Source organism: Enhydra lutris, unplaced genomic scaffold, assembly GCF_002288905.1.
Source record: "Enhydra lutris kenyoni isolate GAN:26980312 unplaced genomic scaffold, ASM228890v2 scaffoldscaffold1, whole genome shotgun sequence".
Taxonomy (NCBI): Eukaryota; Metazoa; Chordata; class Mammalia; order Carnivora; family Mustelidae; genus Enhydra; species Enhydra lutris.
This window is the reverse complement of record NW_019154085.1, coordinates 403,494-418,323: the sequence shown is the minus strand read 5'-3', so window position 1 is coordinate 418,323 and position 14,830 is coordinate 403,494.

The following is a 14,830-nucleotide window of genomic DNA, read 5'->3' as shown; positions in this document are numbered from 1 at the left end:
GCAAGGAGCAGCTTCCGGTGAGCTTCCGCTCCACTTCCGCCTTGCAGCTCCGCGGAAGCTACCGCCGCCTGCAGGCGGAAGTTACAGGTGCGCTCTGCGCTTGCTCCGACGTTCCCGCCGGCAGCCCGGTGCCAGGACCCCCGCGTGGTCTGCAGCCCCTGCTGCTGCGCCCCCTCCCCCCCGTGGGTAGGAACCCCGCCAAGCGGGTGCAGGCGCTTCTGCACACTCAAGAACAGAAAATGGAAGTAAGATATGCAGAAAGTAAAGTTTCAGAAGAGGGATTTTTAGACATCTGTGCAAATACATTTGAAAACCTAAATTACAAGTCTAATTTCCTAGATAAATACAGAATTTGAGCAAGAAACCTGTAATTAAATTAGGCACTTCTTTTAAGAAATTAGAGTTTTCTTAATGGAAATCTATGGAATTAAAAAAAAATGACTAAAAAATAGAGGAATAAAAAGATGACAAATTACATAGAATATGCTTATGATATGCTACTTCAGAATTTATTTTTATTATTCCTTTACCTTGGGAAATAAAAAATATATAAATGTATAAATGAAAAAGCCCCTCCCCCAAAGTGACATATTTTTAATGTAACTTCCCTGCCTAATATAATCTCTCTTCTGGTATTAAAAAGGTTAGTATAAAATATATTATTCATAATCAAATAAGGTCCTTTATGAAAAATAAGCTATTTCTCCTATACATTATTGCTTAAAATAATCTCCCTTGGACTTTATTCTCTCACTACTTAAATAAGCTTGCAGGTGTAATTTTTTTTAAATTCTTTTTATCCTTATATGCCAGAGTGATGTTTTAAGTATGTTTTTCAACTAGGGGCGCCCCGGTGGCCTAGTCGGTTAAATGTCCCACTTTGGGTTCCCCACCTCAGGGTCCTGGGATCAAGCCCCACTGGCCAACTCCCTGCTCAGCAGAAAGTCTCCTTGTCTCTGTCTTCATCTGCCCCTCTTCCTGCTTGTGCACTCTATTTCTCTCTCTGAAATAAATACATAAATCTTTTTTTTTAAAGTTTTTCAACAAGTATAGCTTGCGACATATCAAAGTAAAGCCCTTACCAATCATAGCAGATAATGGCTATTTACAAAGAGTATGATTGTACTGGCCTATCCTGTCTCATTATCAATCCAGCCTCTATACAGGGTAACCACACCTCTCTGTTTATGCAAAACGGTTTTAATTTATAACTGCTCTCCTGGCGTAATTTATAGTGTTTACCTTCATTCTCAGAAGTGTCCTAGCTTAAATGGTAAATTATATTGTCACCTTGACTTATATATACACAGACATAAATGATTCCTCAGAATATCAACTACCACAGCAGTACTTTCATTGAGAACTAGATGGCAAATATTTCCCTGTAAGCCTCCTACTACATGCCAGTGATCAAAATTTCTATTTTCATTAACACAAGTAGTCCTAATATGTATTCTTGCCCTTCCACAAATTATTCCATCTCTGTAATAGGAGAACTTGCATGCAGGGCCTGCAGAAATCTTGGAATACTGTATTTGAGTAACGATGTAATTAAAGCCTTCTCTTCCAGACCAAAAGTGTGAAGACATAACTTGCTTGGGGAATTCTAAGGACAGACATCAACCAGTCATATATCCTTCCTGTGAAAGGAACTTCTGCTTGTGAGTGGGCAAGCCTCTCCGTGAGCCCAGCAGATTGTGTGATCCGTAAAACAGACTACCCCCCAGACGGCTTAAAGTAGATGGAGATAGGAGAAGGGAGTTGGGGGAAATTGGAAGGGGAGGTGAACAGTGAGAGACTATGGACTCTGAAAAACAATCTGAAGGGTTTGAAGAGGTGGGGGGGGGGGAGGTTGGGGGAACCAGGTGGTGGGTATTAGAGAGGGCAGGGACTGCATGGAGCACTGGGTGTGGTACAAAAACAATGAATACTGTTATGCTGAAAATAAATTTAAAAAATGATTAAAAAAAAAAAGTAGATGGAGAGCCCAGAGAAGGCATCCCTGAAGAGGCAAAATTTGAGCCAGTTTTCCAAGTGTAGAGGATGTATACAGTGATTGCAGGGGAGTTGGCCAGGAGCAAGGCTGGCTTCCTCCCAAGAGGCCTCAGAGGGTAATAATGTTCATTACCTAGGTGGGCTCACTGTGGCCCGTGAATTGGCCTGCAGCTTTACATGTCTAGTAACTTGATTTTGTCAGCATTCCCAAAGCAAATCCACTTCACAAGAACAAGATCACATTACCCAAGCTCCTGAGGTACATAGATGAAACCAGAATGTGACTTAATTTACATTGTGAAATAATTGTTATAGGGAATAAAATTTTGAAACTCATATGAGCAACACATTTTTTCCTTGTAGGTACATACAGAAAGACAATAATAAGAATGCTGTTCAATAAATGTGGAATTGAAACAAAGAAGTTAGGTGATTCCAATTTTTAATGGCATTAGGCTCAGGCAACTGATTAATTCATCTTAAAACAGGGATAGGCTTGCCAAAGGAGTCAGGAGTCAGTATATTCAAAGTCTGTTGGCTGAGAGACCTTTTCTCCTGGGTAATGCTTGGATAAAAATTGCCAAATCTGCCTTCATGACTTCCTTTTTCAAAGGTTCCCATGACTAACCAACTTGTATCAAATCAACTTTCTTTCTTTAGATATCTTAATACTCTATATCAAGTTTCACTCATTTATATAGTCTGTAAAGTTTTGTTTCTTTGTGATGAGTTAAAATCATATTTTAAATTGCATAAATTGTAACAGACATAAATATCTTTTAAAAGGGGGAAACTTTCAACCCCTTCAAATTTCCACTGCCCTTCTCAGATATGCACACACATACAGATATAGGTGTATAAAAATTTCTACGTTTGTTTCTTTCCTTAAATTAAATCTTAATCCCAATTCTCATTCATTTAGGCTGGCAAGATACTTCGTTCTGGGTAACAGGGTTTGCCTATCCCAGTCCCATCCCAGGACTCTTGACACCTCTCGTTGCTGCTGCCTTAATTATTTCCTGTGGAAGCCCCTCTTTAAAAAGTGTCACATCTTCAGGGTTCTGAAAGGAAGATAATTGTGAAATCTCACACCATTGCAAGTCTCTTTCAACCAGAATTTTCAGTTCACCACTCTACCTCTTTTCCCTCTCCAATACCATCTTGATTTCTCCCACTTACTTCTTCACCTAGCTTGGATTCCATGATTCATCATTTTAGCTGTTCTTCACATATCCTTGGTGTTTTCATCTCCCCTATCCATTCCATCTCACCTGGGGAAACCTCTATCTGTGAAAGCCACCCATTCACCCATTCAGGCAGTTAGTTGCTGGCCATAGCTTCAGAGCCACCCCCAAGGGTTAACAGAACAGGAAAGGTCTAGCCACAGAACTGGACTGTGAGGACTTCCAAGAGCTAAGCATGTGAACAAAAAGTGCAGCTTGCCCTCAAATAACTTTAAGGTCACAGCATGAGTATTGGACACTCATAAATATACAATACATAATAAATATAATTATAACAGAATGCATCATGGGTATGTATGGCTTTATGCACAGAAGCCAAATTATAATATAATCACCAGCTGTCAATCAAAAATGTCAATCAAAGCCAATTACAGATGCAGATAGTAAGCTTAAAAGATGCAACTAGAGCTTCTTGGTGCCACAGCCACTCTTGTTCCAATAATGGCCTGCTTTTTTTTTTTTTTTTTTTTGGACAATGTACTATGCTTATCTACTCAATAAACTCTACCTCCCCATTCTGACCTCAGGTCTCCAGTTCTTTGGCGCATCTGAAACAAGAACCAAGTGACCCAGTTAACAATTCTACCCCTGAACCTAGGTAACTGAGTCCACCTAAAGAAAAACAAGCTTATACCGGCCTACTTAATTTATGACCACAAATCTCAAACGGCCTGCTAGTACTGTCTAGTGATTATACATTTCTTTAGTCAATTCACATTTAATTCCTCCAAAATAATTATTTCACCCTTTTTTTTCCTCTCAGTTTCAAAACCCTATTATTACTACATAACTTACTCTTAGCTTATCACCTTGCTTTCATCTTCACTTGGAAAACATAAAAATTTCATGGAGAAATTTCATGTCCTCCACCATTAAATCTACCAGTTTATAGGTCCCTAATCCCAACTTATACTTCCCATTTTATTGAAATGATAAAAAGCCTTTATCCCTAAGTCACAATAGGCCACCTGAATATTTGTTCTCATTTCTCTTACCATTGCAAATACCTCTTCTTACCATCTTCCTCTCTCTTTCATCATCATGTTTTCCTCCCTGTGGATCATTTCCATCAACAAAAAACATGCCCCATTTATTTGTTTCCATTTTCAGGAAAAAATAAGCAAGCAAAAAATGTGTAAGTATTACTTGTATACATTTTCACTTCCTTTCTTAGCTGCACTCTTCACCAAAATAGTCCATTCGAATTCAAAGTTCCACACATACTCAACAGATCTCCTCTTCCTCAGTACCATTTCACCATTGATAAGCCCCTTCTTGCAATTCTCTCTCTCATGTATTTTCAGGACATTGTGTCACTAGCCAATGGTCTACACCAATCACTTCCCTTGTCAGCTTTCTTTGCTAAATCTTTCTGTTTTCCTAACCCCTACATGTTGGAATGCTCCAGAACTTACTCCCCACACCTCTTCTTTTCTCCTTTTAAAATTACATTCTGGGCAATCTCATCAATCCCCGCTATGAGTCCTACATTTTTATATCAAGCCCATCCTTGCTACTGGATTCCAGACTCAGCTATCCAGTTTTAAATTCAGCATATCCACTTGGATATCCATAGGCATCTGAAATAAATATCTAAAACTGAATTTTCCACCTTGAGGTGGAACATATATGTTAAGGGACATATATGTTATGTCCCTTAACATATATATGTCGTTAACATAACATATAAGGGACTCTATCTCATCTTATTAAATGGTAATACTATTTGCCCAGATTTTAGTCCAAAACTTTATAATCCTCCTTGATTCTTCTTTCTCATACCAACATGTAATCTGAAACCAAGTCCTATCAGTTCTATTTCAAAACATCTACTGAATGAAAGAAACTACCACACTCTCAAATATCTCCGTAGTTTAAGAACAACCATCTCTTACCTAATTATCATAAGAAGCTTATGTTTGTTTGTTCCCACTTCAAGGCCAATTGCAGTTGATAGTCCTTGCCAAGGATGTTCTTTCTTCCCTTATGTTGGCAAAGTTCATTCCCTCATTTCACTTGACTTGTTAGTCTTATTTCACCTGCTCAGACAGACCTTCCCCTGACCTTCAATAGCAGGTGTAGCCTCATCTATAACCTTTGTATTCTAGCTTATTCCCAAAGAAAGATACGATAATTCTTCTCATGGAATATGCCCTTTGTATATAAATTTGACACTTTTCCCATCAAAGGGTAAAAGCTCTATCTCTTTCCTATAAATCTGGACTGGACTTAGGACTTCCTTTGACCAATGATATGGTAGAAGTTATGCTGTATGCTTCAGTTCTAGGTCTTGAGCTTCTCTGCTGGCTTTCTTGAAAGCCAGTCACCATGAAAGAAGCTCAGGATATAGTACTGAAGGATGAAAAACCACATGAAGAGGCCATATGGAGAACGGAGTTACCCTAGCCAGCAGTCAATGCCAAGCTCCCAGATTGTGCACGCGCGCGTGCGCGTGCGCGCACGCGTGTGTGTGTGTGTGTGTGTGTGTGTGTGGCCTCTTGGACAGTCTGGTCCCAGAGTTTTCTGGATGAGTATAGGCACATAAATGATTCCAGACATCTTAACGGATTTTTTCATGATTCTAGATCACACATAAAATATAAACAATTAGCTGCTCTTTTCATGAATAACTAAAATAATTTCAAAAGAGCCTTTGTTGAGTTTAGATCTTTTTACTTACAGAGAGCATATTGTGGGAGTAATAATTTTTTCTTCCTTTAGTTGACAAAACACAGTACAGTCAAAGCTGTTGATCATTTCATTATCTTAGCATCAAGTGAGATAGAAAAGATTTTGACAAATATAATAAAGAGAAAAGTATTCAAAATATAAAGTGATGATAGAGCAAATGAAAAAGAAAAAGACAAGATTTTAACTTTATTTCACATTATTTGAAATGAGATTTAAATTTATAAACTAAAACCCCACAATTATATTATTCCAAAAAAGTGACTGTCTATATGTTTATGACAACCTATTTGAATTTTGACAGTTAATTTCTTTTCAAACATAAGTTAAGCCATAACTATTGTCAATTCTAGAATTTAAAAAATCCTTATAGCTGACAAAACCATCTTAATTAGTAAAATAGTTTGCCTATGTATTCCATCAAAATCTCACTTCACTATTCAACTTATTTTAGAACTGTAATTATAAGTTAACACTATAATATCATGAATCCATTCATCTTATGAACATCTCCATAAGATTTTTTATTAAAATATTTCCTTGAACTTTTTTTCAGTGCATACTTTGAGGTAAGACTTTGTCCCTTGCTATTTATTTAGTATGAAATATTTCCTAGCATGTTGACTGTGCAAATTGGATTTCCCAGAAAGTGGACTCTGAGACAAACTTTAGTATGCAAAATGCTTAATAAGAAGTTTGCTTGGGACCAACATTTGTGTAGAGGTGGGAGGGACATAGCAGGGTGAGGCAGAGGAAGAAGTTGAGTTGTAGTGCAGTTCCAACAGCCTCAGCTGGAATGGCAGTTCTTAAATGATAAAGAACTTTCAAAAGTGTATTGTGTTGGGCCAGAATGAAAGATCTTTATATTCATGCAGCAGTTTATCATCATATGTGAACCACAACAGTCATGGACCCATTTTTACACCTCCTTTGGTATAAAAATGGGTCCTGTGGATGGACACAATGTTATTGGGATCCTTGATGGTGGGCCCAACACTATGTAACCCTAACTCAGATAGTAGTGCTGGCTGAAATCTTACAGGTAGGAAATGAAAACCCATCCCTGAAGTGTCTTATCAGAGCTAATCACTGGTATTTTGGGGGAAGAAAGGATCCAATGTTACTTACTGGCCACCAACTAGCCAGTTAGTCTCCTAAGTCCTCTCCTAAGGAGAGGAGACTAACTTGCCATATCCAGAGACTTAGTTTTGGCATTTGTCATCAATAGGGGAGATATTCTGTAGCAGCAGAAGGTAGAGCAGTCCCAGGAAGTCGGAGCCGATGCTGCTGGATTCATGCATAGCCTCTACTCTTCACTTCAGTCATGTGCTCATTATGCCAGCATGGGAATGGCTGGTGACACATTCTGTCTCATGGCCAAGTCTTTTTATCTACTTTTTTCTGTAGTGCCTCTAACACTATAGGTGCTCTGATTGGCATTAACATTTGATATGAAGACTTTCAAACTTCATACCTACTTCCATGTGCACAACCAAACGCCTCTTCCCCAATTCTTCAATTTTCTAATTGTTCTCCTTCTGTGCCCCTGAAGAGCTAGCCATGCCATTTGTCACTGGCTATACCCATACATACACAAACTCCTACAGATTACACACATACAGATATATAGAAGAGTATGTATATGAGTCTGTACATGTCTAACCTCAGGCCACTTCTCTTTCCACACATATTGGATGACCAGGCGCATCATCCAAACCTCTTTTCCCTACGCACTCTCAAGACTACCCCTCATTAGGGCTACAGTACAGTCGCTCTCTAGTTGCAGCCTAATACCCATATCTTGTTCCAGTAGCTCTGACACAGAATGTGCCTGAAATGGCTCCAGTGATCTCTGTCTCCTGATATTCACACTCTTGTATAATTCCCTACCCTTGGGTACGCTCTTGAGTGCAAGCATGAACTATTACTTCTAATCGATAGATATGACAAAGACAATAAAAGGACAGGACACCTCTATGATTGGGATACGTAAGAGAATAACTTCTGTATTGCTGTCAGACTCTCTTTTTCTGGCTTTAATTGAAGGAAATTGCCATGTTCCCATGGCAAGGAATTAATGGTAGCCTCCAGCTAGCTAAAAGCAGAAGCCCTGATTCCAAAAACCATCAAAATATGAAATCCCACTGAAAACCTTCAGAACCTTCAGAAGAGATTGTCCTGGGCAATTTTTTGTAGTCTCATGAAAGACTATGAAGGGGAAGACTCAGTTAAACATGCCCAGATTCCTAAACCACACAAATTATGAGGTAATAAATGTATATTATTTTAGCAGCTTAATTTTGGAGTGACTTATTAATGCAACAATAGATAACTAATATACATTCCATGAACTAAATAAAGAGGCTGTCTTAAAAAACAACTTAAAAGCAAAAATTAAACTTATATATGAGAGTATAAAATATAGTAGTGGACTTCAGTTACAATTCGGGTTTTTGTCTCTAAATTTGCTAGGAAATAGGGAGCCAGTGAAGATTTTATTACCCAGGAAGTAGAGGGGATTTTTTCCCAGTGATTTAAAATTTGGGGTGGGGTGGAGCTATGGTATATTGAAAGGATAAAGGTGAAAACAGAGTGGCATCATGCTTGTAGAGACAAGAGAAAATGAGGGTTTGAGCCAACATATAGATAAGAATGTAAAGACAAAAGTTAAATGAAAAAGATTGTCTCAGTATTCAATTGACAGGATTAAATGTGGGAGATGAAGGAGGTGGAATAGTTTACAATTTAAGACATGGATGACTGGAAAATTGCTGGCCTTCTAACAGAATGAAGAAAGCAGGAAGAGTTGTTGGCTTAAAATCTTAAATATTTCTTGATTTTAAAGAATAGAATATAGAAGATTTAAAAAAAAAACATTTAAAAAAAACCCATTTAGAAATGTGTATATGGACCTTAAAAGATACTTAACTAGGAGATATCAATATTGCAAAACTAGTTTAAAGGAGAATCTAGAGAAAGAAGAGATTTGGTTAAAGAAAGGACTTTGGAGAATTAATCTACATGAAAAAACAAAAGATAAGATGTGAAAAGGGGATAATCAAAGACAACAAGCAGGAAGGCTAAGGTGGAAAGGAGAGTCAAGAAGGTGGAGCTAAAAGTTAGATGGACTGAAAAAAGCTCATTTACCCTGGAATTTAAGAAACCACAAAATAATTAATTTCCAAAGAGCAGTAAAGAAGGTAACTGAATTACAAGAGGTCAGGGGTGAGTGGGAGGTAAGAAGTTGTGGCAGCAAATTTCTTTCTAATGGAATTTGGTGGAGTAACAGAGATCAAGAAGGAGAATGTGGGATGGGAATCCAATAGGCAGTGAGAAAAGGAGCTTTGAAACCAGGAGATGGGAAGTTGCATCACCCCTTGTCAGATGGCTCCCACGTCAAAGCCATAAACTACAAATTGCCTGGGTGAGGCAAGGCTGGAGTTCAAGAAGAGTGGAAACCTTTAAGATAGTCACTGCAAGGAGTAAGAAAGAACATTTAGAACATCCTTAGCAGTGATGAGAATCCAGCTATATTTAAGCAGCTTGTGAAGTTTACTCAATTAAGGTTGCAATCTCACCACTGGAGGACCACATGCTCAAATTGAGCTCCAAAATGATAAAATTTATGCCTTTTTTCTGAGCCCCCTTTTGTTCATGCAAAATCCACAATCAATGGACACATGGGAATCCTTATGGTTGCTTCTGTACTTCAAGCATATTACATCGTTTGCCATCCCTGGCTCATACCACGCCTCCATCCCTGTGTTTATGCTGTTCCCTCTGCCTGAAGTGAGCCTGCTCCTGTATTTTAGGTCCTAGCTCAAGCATGACATATTTTATGAAGTCTCTTTCCCATCTGTTTCTCAAACACTGTAGAGTTGACCATATTCTTTGTTACTTGCATTATATACACCCTGCTAGAGAAAGACCCTATTTTCTTTTTTTAAAGGATTTTATTTATTTATTTGAGAGAGAAAGGGAGCATGAGAGGAGGGAGGCCAGAGGGAGAAGCAGACTACCTGATGAACAGGGAGCCCGATGTGGGACTCCACCCCAGGACTCCAGGATCACAACCCGAGCCGAAGGCAGTTGCTTAACCAACTGAGCCACCCAGGTGCCCAGAAATACCATATTTTCAAATGTATTTTAGAAAATGTATACTAAAGTCAAATGTGGAAAAGTCAAGCTACTGACTGATAAAGGATAAAGATCGAGACAACTCCAGATAAATAATATTTTCTGATTTTTAGGTTACTGTTTCTGAATTCCCAATGAGTATCATGTTGCCTGTTGTGTAGCTAATTTCCCTTCTAATTTCAATTTTTTTAAATTCACACATCACCTTTCCATAAAATGTTATGGATCAGATCACTTCCCTCTTAAACACTTCATGGTCTGGTACAGAAAATTTTTCTGTGCTATTTGCCTATGGGCTCCTCTTGCACCAGCATTCTGATCAGGCTAGGCTCTTGCCACACGTCCAAAGCCAAATATCCCACAACACTCAGGTTCAACCTTCTGAATCTGGAAAATTTTAACTCATCATTAAGACCTGGTTCCCAGGTCACAATGTCAATGAGTTCATACCCAAGGCAACATTGATTGTTCCTTCCTCCACATTCTTTCTAGTAGGTGATCTTTTTATTTTCTTTTAAGATTTTATTTATTTATCTGACAGAAAGAGATCACAAGTAGGCAGAGAAGCAGGCAGAGAGAGAGGGGGAAGCAGGCTCCCCGCTGAGCAGAGAGCCCAATGCAGGACTCGATCCCAGGACCCTGAGATCATGACCTGAGCCAAAGGCAGAGGCTTAACCCACTGAGCCACCCAGGTGCCCCTAGTAGGTGATCTTTAACTCTGAAAGAGTACTTGCACTGTAATGGTGTACTGTAACTTATCTTTTCGCATAGTTTCCTCCCAATAGACTGGACATAATGTAAATGGTTAACAAAGACATTTACTAATTGATTTAAGTTTCCATTTTATTAATAAGAATCACAGAATAAAACAAAGTTGATTATGGTAATTTTATTCACTTTGTTCACTGAACACCAACTTTGTGCCTAGCTTAGAAGGCAGGATATACTGTGGTGAAATCAAAATGTACAGTCTTTATAGAACTTAGAGTTTAGTAGGGTAGAATTGGTATATAAACAAGTCTGCATAAAATGACAAATTATTTTTATTTTTTTTAAAGATTTTTATTTATTTATTTGAGAGAGAGACAGAGAGAGCTGCAGATGGAGAGGGAGAAGCAGATTCCCTGCTGAACAGGGGGCCTGGCACAGGGCTCAATTCCAGGACTCCAGGATCATGACCTGAGCCAAAGGCAGACGATTAACCAACTGAGCCACCCAGGTACCCACAAATTATTTTTAAATGTTAAAAAAGCATAAAGGGACTTAGGCTACTTTAGATAATCAAAGAAAGTCTCTCTGAATAGTTGATATTTAATCTAATAACTCATAGGGAAGGAAGAAAAAAAAATACTAGTTGTGGAAGAATGGGATAGAAACTTCCAGGCAAAAGTAACACATATAAAGTCCCTAGGCAGAACAAAGCTTGGCATACAGGAGAGAGAAAGGTGTGGCCAAAGTATGGAATATGTTGAGAGTGGTATGAAATGAAGGCATGGAGAAGCACCAAAAGCCATAGAACTAAGGAATTTGTCTACCAAAATAAGAAGTTTTTACTTTATTCCAAATAGGTTGGAAAAATATTAAAGAATATTAATCAGTAAATTGACATGTTTGTTCTAATTTACAATTTAAAAATTTGCCCTGCTAGCATTTGAAGAATACATTGGAGTTGGCAAGAACAGAAGCATGGAGGGTGCCTGGGTGGCTTAGTTGCTTAGGCAACTACCTTCAGCTCATATCATGATCCTCGGGTTCAGGGATCGAGTCCACATCAGTCTCCCTGCTCAGTGGGGAGTCTGCTTCTCCCCCTAACCTTCTCCCCCTCATGCTCTCTCTCATTCTCTCTCTCAAATAAATAAATAAAATCTTAAGAGAGAGAGAGAGAGAGAGAGAGAGAACAGAACAAGGGAGAATGAGAATATTGTGGATGTCCAGGCAAAAAAATGATGACTTGGACCAGGGTCATAGAAACAGAACAATAGAGATGTAGATATATTTGATGTGTGCTTTCTAGAGAATAGAGAGGTTTTAGTAATGGATTGAGTGGGGGTTCAATGGAGAGGAATGTGTTGTAAGATTTCTCACCACCATTAGTCATTGTTTCCATTATGCCTTAGGTATGACTTATGGCTTAACTACAAGCTATTAAATAAATAGAGGGAAAAAATATCCATGTATGGAGTCAATGATTTTCTTGAAAGAAAGGAAGAAAAATAGTCCCACGTCCATCTCTCTCAACTGCAACTCTCAATTTCGTAGTCAAGCAAATTTGATATAAAATTCTGATTCCATCTTTCTGTGACCCAACTTTATTTTTTTAATGATTTTATTTATTTTTTTGAGAGAGTAGGAGTGAGCGAGAGAGAGAGAGAGAGAGAGGGAGAGAGAGCACCCACACAGCAAGGGGCAGGAGCATAGGGAGAGGGCTGAGCAGACTCCCTGCTGAACAGGGAGCCCGACTGGGATCAACCTAGGACCTGGAATCTTGAAAGCAGACATTTAACTAACTGAGCCACCCAGGTGCCCCTCCATGATCTAACTTTAGCAGGGAAAGTTACTTTTCTTCTTCTGAAATTTCTCATCTGAAAACAAAAGCACTTATTTCATATGGACAGGGGTGTTGCCAAATTTAAAAGAGCCAATATTTGTGAAAAGCATAATGCAGTACATTGCATATGTTAAGTACTAACATTTATAATTCTTTTCAGTTGCAGATATTTCCTTTAAAAGTCCCTTTACTTCATTACATATGCATGGAGTAGGTGTTTCAACTCCTGCAAAGCCACATAAACTCAGTACATGCTCAGAAATACCTGCTTAGTCCATTATTTTAAGTTTCAAAAAGTGTGAGAATACTTCAAATAATGATTTTACATTTGAAAGATGCAATGGACTATCAAGATACATACTGGTATATTTTTCACTGTATTAATTTTTAAACATGTCACAAGAAGTATAAATTGCCTTGGAGACATAAAATATTTCAATAAAATATCTTAAAAGAAGACTATTTCAGCTCTTTCTCAGATGTATTTTCTCTTTTGTATATGAAATTGCCAGGTTATAAATATTCCTATTATACACATATATTTTGGTCCTGTATTCATTCTTTGGAACTGACAGAGGTTTGAAAGAAAAATCAATCTATGCTAGCACATAATCCTTGCATTTGTCAAAAAGGTAAAACAGCAAAGATGACAGCATTTACAATAGAGAGAGAGACATTTTAGAATCTTCCATTGCTCCTAAATTCTTGAATAGAATTACATGAAACGGTCACACTTCCATATAATGCCTTGAAGATCTTTATGCTTTAGGATAGCTCATGTCATTAAATCCTGAAGATTGATTACCATTGTGATGAAAAGAAAGAACACAGGCTAGTTCCCCACTTTCCTCTTCTGCAAAAAGCAATCTGTGATTCAGAGAATATCAAAAGGTAACTGAAAAAGATAGGACAGGATAAAATGTTAGGCTCAGTTTCCACGTGATGGTGTAAATATCCAGGGGTCAGTTCCCAAGGGCAAGGTAAACAATGTCCTCCCTTGAGTCTGCCTTTCTCATTAATTGCACCCTCATTTGGATCATAAGTGATTGTATTTGCACCGCTACCCAGCTTCCTGGCGAGGGGTTGCAGCCTGGAATGGGCAGCTACCTCAGGTAAACAAAGAGGTATCCAAGGCAGTAAACCCTTCCCCCCACGCATGTCATAATCATATTCTCAAATAGCTGTAGTAGCCAAATTTATGTATGGGACACTGCATCCTTGATTCCTATTCCAGACCTCAGATAATTAGACTGTATGGTTTCCTTCAGAAATACTCCATTTAAAATTATACTACATTTTTAATTTGTTTTACTTTTCTTCACTAAAAGAAAAAAGTAAATGGAAAACATTTGTGAAGTATTATTAACATACCATGTTATATTAGTTTCAAGTGTACAACATTGATTCACCAATTCTGTACGTTACTCAGTGCTCACCATGACAAGTGTAGTCATTGTCCTTCATCATACATTTTAATATTGACTGCATTTCTTATGCTGTATTTTTTTTCTCCATGGCTTATTTATAAGTGAAAGTCTATACCTCTTAATCCCCTTTATTTCACCCATCCCCCCAGCATCTGTCCTCCGAGAACCACCAGTCTGTTCTCTGTATTCAAGTCTTTTGTTCATTAGTTCTGTTTTTTTTTTTTTTAGGAAAAAATAAATTTATATTACAGTGGAGGAAAAAAACTGACAATTTTGAGCCAGTTGCCAATTATATTCTCACTACCTTAGATCTCCTTAATATCACTGACCAAATAACTTATGCACAAACTATTGTTAATCTACATATGATTCTTGTATGTGATTTAATCATATTTAAGTGGTACCTTTTCAAGTAAACAATGCATATATGACAACTTCTAGCTTCCACTCTTGTAAAGCTGATGCTAAGTATTAATGTTTCAAAATCTGTTGGGCTAATCAAGGTCAAGTCCCCATTATGGACTATAATTTCCTCATCTGTAAAATTAGACGATCAGATTACATGATCTCTACAGTCCCATCCAACCTTGAAGATTTAAAAGTTTTAATTCCAAGAAGGGGAGTGAAGGAATCCAACCTGTACCTCTGACCGTGGCGCTGAATTACACTGTACCCTTTTGACCTCCGTTTCTCTCCAGAGAACTTACATCTAAAGAGTGTACGTTCATATCTGATATGCTACTTCCAGCAACAAAAAGTGAAAAATTAAAATGCGAGGCTGCTCAGCGTAG